At 40.6% G+C, this 6,563-nt stretch overlaps 1 pseudogene; it reads right to left on the minus strand.

The window, feature by feature from the left end:
• Positions 1–1,768: 1,768 nt before the first annotated feature.
• LOC127808576 (uncharacterized acetyltransferase At3g50280-like) lies at positions 1,769–3,161 on the minus strand (annotated as a pseudogene).
• Positions 3,162–6,563: the final 3,402 nt, after the last annotated feature.

Genomic DNA, 6,563 nt, shown 5'->3' on the forward strand with positions numbered 1-6,563 from the left:
AAACCACACAGAATATCCCTACCTCTTACACGGAATGGTTCTACTCAACGACAAATCTCTAACACCATTACACAAAACAACTCTGTCGCTTCCGGTCAAATGACCAGATATATAATCAAGAACCAACAATAGACCATTAATCCCCAAATCCGTGTGATTTATTGCAGACGTTACATTAAGTGGATATTCAACTAACACAACTCACATGTCTATTATATGCATCCTATGCAATGTACGTAGTGTACGACTCACTACCCCATCCCATTAGCATCAAATGCTAACAATGGTAGTAGTCCATGTTTCAGTCTATTAATCGACAAATTATAGTCCCCTTCTAATAAGTCTAAGGGCTGGAAATACATTTAATAAATCATGAATTCGAGATCTACGTCACATAGTCTCAACACCTTGAGAGTAAAACCTCTATTAGGAAATCTAGGGAGTCATTCATAATAATGAGATGAAGAGCTTATGAAAAAAGATATGACCATGCAAGATTATATCATTAGGCCTATTACGCATACTAGACATTATCTAAATCTAGTATTAAGAGCACTAACACCAACAATTCATTCCCCAACGTCTTTGACTCTCAAGCCCCATCTCCTCCGTCGACCCCAATGCAATGCTTCTTTTCTACTTTCGACACCAGTAGTTGTTTTTTTCGTCGAAGCAACCACCTACAGGAAGGTGAAGGGTTCTGCAACGCCAATGCTGGCTTCGATGCCGACCCTTTTTCTTTACCTCCGACACTAATGACAACACCAACTTGAACGTTGACGACGGTTGCATCTCTCTCTCTTCGATTTGCACCACCGTGCTCGCCCATCAACACCAATGGCCCATTCGGTAAGTTTTTCGACAACTTATATTTTACATTAAAACCTAGATCTACTAAAATTCATCCATTAGATGCATTTGATTTTTGGGTATGTAGATCACTGAGCCAAAGAGAATCTGATGATCGGTTTCCATAGTTAGAATCCGTCATGGATAGTGGTTGGTGACGTTATTCCAGAAACATGTTTTTGAGTTTTTTGACCATAAAATTAATTTTTAAATCTATAACAAATCAACGATCGGATCAAATTCATTTTTGAATATATGAATCACCAACCAACTAAGTGGCTGATGACAACAGTAAGGCCGAACTAATGTTTGGTCTCTTTGATTATTTTGTGCATTAGTTCGATTTTTAATTTAATTCAGTGATCACGGTTTAAATTTTAGTTAATTTAGTCAGTTAAGATTAGTAGATAGATTCAATTTGATTATTGAATTATATTTGATTCAATCTGAGTCAATTGATTAGTAATTATCAACTGAGTCAATTCAATTATAACCGATAAGACGCACCTAATTTTCCAACCTCACCCTCAGTTTCATTATGTCTAATCCTTAAAAGCCACATACAAGTAGGCACAAGTAGGCTTGACCCCTCAAATATTGCTACAAGAAACTGCACACACGCTCACATGGGCAGCCCAGTTGGTCAAGAAGGGGGGCACAAAGTGCCTTCCGTGGTGAATCTTGGACCAAGACCAAGGATCGAGTCTCGCAAGCAGCAGTGTGGGGGTACCTCTCTCCAAAGTGAGAGGGGCTCCTTGTGCGCGGTGAGCCCGGGTCTAGCCACTGCGTCCGGCTGGGTCACCATGATTAACCTCCTCCCACGTTTTGTTGAGCCAGGTGTGGGGGGCGCTCGGGGTGAGCGATTTCACCTTTGGACCGAGGAACTGCACACACAACTTCTCTAAATCAGTGCATCGATCTAATCAGATTCCCAGACAGCATCCCTGAACTCCCGATCAGACTCAAAAGCCGCCATTGTTTCCGGCGAGAGGCAAATCTCCAAGTCCATGCTCCCCCCGCCCTCACGCCCAGGATACAGAGTTACCTTCCCGTCAAACTTGTTAGCGTACCCACTTCACACCGCCACCGCCTTGCCTATTCCAAACTCGTTCCCATACACGTTGAATCTCGGCGAGCTGCCCATTATCACGCTGCAAGGATCGAATAACCGCCCCAGCTGGTAAACGATTGGCGACTCGAGCCAGCCCCCCACCCACTCCCGCACCAACTTGTCGGTGTGGATCCCCACCGCTTGGTGGCACAGCCACGCTGCCCGCCCAAACCCGCCCCTAAGAAGTTCCGCCGCCGTGGAACTCGCGCACACTACTTGAATGCAGTTGCCGAAGTAGTTTTTGGGCACCAGTGGCTCCATTCTCGATCTGTTGTTCGCCGCCATTCTGTAGTTCGTTTCCTGCTCGTCTGGTAAGCGGCGAGACCACGTGATACACCGCCAAACGAACGCCGACACGGCCTGCAAGGAGGAGATCTTGTCGGTGTTATTCTCTTGGTTGGCCTTCGCTTTGAGTTGGGCTATTGATTGGGATGAAAAGTGGAAGATCCTTTCTCGGAGAGGCGGACCTGCTGAGAAACTGGTCCTCGTCGGCGAACGGCAGGCGGAGAAGGGGGCCGTGGCCGTCGAGAATCCACTGGTCGTGAATTGGGGGCCTCGAAATTGGAGAATCGGAGCCCCCCCGGGCTTTGAAAATCTCCGACAAGGTGTTGAAGAACATCCAGAAGGACTCCCCGTCGCCGACGACGTGGTTGAACGAGCATCCCATAAAGACACCGTCAACCAAATCCATCACCTTAACCGATAGCAACGGCCTGGTGTGGCCGTCGTGGTTGATCGCACGGTCGTGGTCAAAGAACGACTGGATGATGACCGGAACGTCAACCGGCGAAAGGATATCAGACACAGTGAGATTGACGGCAGCGTGAATAAATCTGGCATCGGGACTGCGGGTGCAATCAATATAGACGGAGGAAGAAGGTGGGCTTTGTTGGTTGAGGGTTACCAATCGGCCGGCGAGAGGGTAGAAATGGACAAGAGTGAGGGAGAGGGATTCCTTGAGAGTTTGGAGGAAGGAGGGGAGAGAGAAGTGTTGATGGGAGGAGGGGGGCTTGAGAAAGAGAAGTCCCTTTTGGATGTAATGGACGGAGAGCATGGCGAGATCCCATGGAGACAAGAAGATGGGATGCTTGGAGGCCTCGACGTGGTGTTTTGGGTTGACGAAGCAGTCTGAGATGAGATGCGTTGAAGTTGAACATTTGGAGAGTTCATTTTCAGGGATTTGTTTGTTTGTGGCTTCCATGGGACATCCAATTGAAGAGAGTTGGTATTATTTGGGTGTGAGGAGGTTGCCTATCCCTTTTTAATTCCAACCAAGGCTTTTGAATCCCCAGCGGCGCCTTCTCCCATTTGCCTAGCCGTATTTATTAAAATGAATAAAATAAAATTTTATTAAAATAATTTATGTATAAAATTTCAAATAAATTATTTAAAAAAATAATAAATAAATTTATCTAAGAAGTTGCGTGATTTTTTAAAATAAATTTAATAAAAATAATAACAAATATTTATATTTAAGATATTTTTTGTATTTTATTTTTTATTTATATCTTAATTAATAAACGTAACTTAATATATTATATAATATATAACATATATCTATATAATAAAGTAGAATGATTTTTGAGAATGTCTAAAGATACATTTTGTATGGATGGTTGAGATGAGTTTTAAAGATAGATCAATAACCGAGATGAATTTGAGTTCCCGCCCATGTTTCCCCAATTTTGCTATTCATAGCCACCACTTTTGCTTTTTGATTGAAAGAGAGAGAGAGAGAGAGAGAGAGCTTGGCCGAGAAAAAGGGAGATGGAGGCCGACTGATCGTGCAAAGGTCGGTGGCAGTCGTCCCAGATGTTGTTGTTCCGGTGGTGGAAGGAGTAGCAATGGTGGCTGTTTGTGGCTAAAATGGAGGCAAGAGGCGGCTACATCAGCGAACATTTTTGCAGAGATGCTGGGCAAAGAAGAAAGCTGCGGTGGTGGCCCTGGAGGTACGATGGCCAGTTGTAGCCAGAGCCACTACCACCGCTACAGCCAGCCACCACCACTGCCGTCGCTATAGCTAGGAATTTCCCCCACCCATATTCCTCATATGTGCAAACCCCCACCCCACCCTTTTCCTCCTCTGCACAAACACCCAACTGAAACGAATGATATTGAAATAGGGGAGTTTGATTTGATCATATCTCTATTTGTTGTGTGTGGATCAGAAAGGTAAGAAATGGGGAATTGTCAGGCGGCAGAGGTAGCGACAATGGTGATTCAGCATCCAGGCAACAAAGTGGTTACTTGAGTTGTGCTTCTAGAAGCCATGATACCACTGCCTAGACCACTCGCCTTTTTAGGACCACAATCAGGATCCCATTTCACTAAACACTTCTCTTCCTCTAAACCTAACCAAGCTAAGTGTACTTGCTTTAGCCAACCTTTACTTACGTAATAATAAGCAAAAGTGTCAAATGCAATTTGTGAAAAGAATGAATCTTTTGAGAGTGATTTGGGGCCAGAAATAATATGACACTTCCTGAATTATAACTGGTTGTAGCATAGGCTCCCTGAATTGACATCAAAGGTAAATGAGGTTTCTCATTAATGGTCGATCTACAATCCTACAACCAAAGTTATTGCCAAAGACTAAAGTCATTATTGCAATTTTTTTTCCAAAGATTGATTGTGGGCATGAAACCCTTTAGATATGAGAAATATTAATTTGTCCTCCTAAGAAACAAATCAGCATGTTCAAAAAATAATAAGTTGTCACAAATGATATGGTTGGATTTATGTATAAATTGAGGGTAAATTGACGGTCTGACCTGTGACTTCATGCTACTATCTGATGCTTGCCGTGTTGAGATTATTATCAGAGAAATTGAGGGTAAATTGTTGTGTATAAATTGAGGGTAAATTGAGACATGGATTGGAGGCTCACCCAAAGAGGGTGTAACCACTTAATCATGTTTCATTTTGGCAGCTTTTATTCATGTATAATATTTGTAAACATGTTGTGTGATGTGTTCCAATAGGTGTGTTTATGTTCATATATACATTTGATGTACTTAAAGGCCCCAAGTGTGAGGATTAAGAGAATGGTATGTGGATTGTAAATTTGTGATATAATTAATCTTTAAATGAAGTTCATTATGAATGATTGGACTTACATTTGTGTCTGTTCACTGGTTAAGATTAAGGGTGCTCATAAATCAAGGTCAGCCTGAGAGCCAAACAAAACCAATGTGATTGGGTTAGTTTGGTTCAAGTTTTCTTTCAATTTGGGTTAATTTTATGTTGCTCATTTTTCTTTTTCTTTTTTCATTTGGACTCAATTGACATTGAGTTTGTGGGCCTAAGTAATATAAAGCCCCATTTGCCTAAAATTACTTTTCTTTTTTATTGGATCCATTGTTCAATAATTGATTTTTTTAATAAGTCACTTTAAGGACCAAGGGTTGACTATTTGATGTTTGCTGTGATGCTTCCCTCTTAGAATTGTAACGTTGACATGTTGTATAGATTAGTACTAACTATCCACAACATAGAGTATTATGGGGAGTGCATGTATGTTTCTGTTTTTTCTTCTTTGTACAAGTTACTGTATTTCTTTTCTTTTGCTAATTTCTATCTTATGCAACCGATGGTTAACTATATTGTTTGTTTTACAAGCTTAACAATTACAGTAATCTTTTGAAGTCTCCTCAACATTGTAGAATACATTATAGTTCCATTTATATGTTTTGAGAACTATTTTCAAAAAAAAAAAAAAATTCTTTCAAAATAAAGCAGTTGTAGGAAACCATAAAAATGTATTTTATGGGTTCAGTTGTTGAAATGATTCTCATATGAATATGAAAATTATATGAAATCAAAGGTATTTTCAGATGATAAAAAGAAGAAGAAGGAAGAAGGGGTAGAAAAGAAGACCGTGGGCTTTTTCCTATGATTAGAGTTGTAGGCGAGACTGGAGAGAGACATATAATGGGGAAAACAACAGGGAAAGAAGAGGAGGGCAACACAGGTCCTTTCCCAGAGAAGTTATTAGTTCTCACTTTTTTTATTTACCTGTGCATATGTATACATATATGTATGCTTGAAGATGCATATTTATGTTAGGGCCATATGCTACTTTGTACAATTTTGCATATTATTCTTTCTTTTTCTCAAATAAACTGTTTCATTATTTTATTTGTGTGGGTGAAAGTTGCCAAGAATTTTCATCTTTATATTCTTGATGAAGATTCTATATTCAATGGACTGAGCGGCTTGGTGGATTACCTACTAGGTCATTACTAAAAATCTCTCTAAAGAAGAAATCAAAGGTCTTAAAGCAATGTTTGCTAACATGGACACATACAATAATAACACTATTACCTATGAGGAACTAAAGTCGGGATTGGCTCAACTTGGGTTAAAGTTGTCTAAGTCTGAGGTCAAACGGAAGCTGTAAGTTGCAAAACCGACTAGAACTAGATCTCTTGGTCTTATTTGTTTTTTTGCATCTTGATATCATTTTTAAAGTAACTATATTATCATATGGTGCAGGCTGATATGGATGGAAATGGAACAATTGACTACATTGAATTTATCACTGCAACTATGCACAGACAAACTAGAAAGAGATGACCATCTATATAAAGCATTTCAGTATTTT

Source organism: Diospyros lotus, chromosome 8 (genome assembly GCF_014633365.1).
Source record: "Diospyros lotus cultivar Yz01 chromosome 8, ASM1463336v1, whole genome shotgun sequence".
Classification (NCBI taxonomy): domain Eukaryota; kingdom Viridiplantae; phylum Streptophyta; class Magnoliopsida; order Ericales; family Ebenaceae; genus Diospyros; species Diospyros lotus.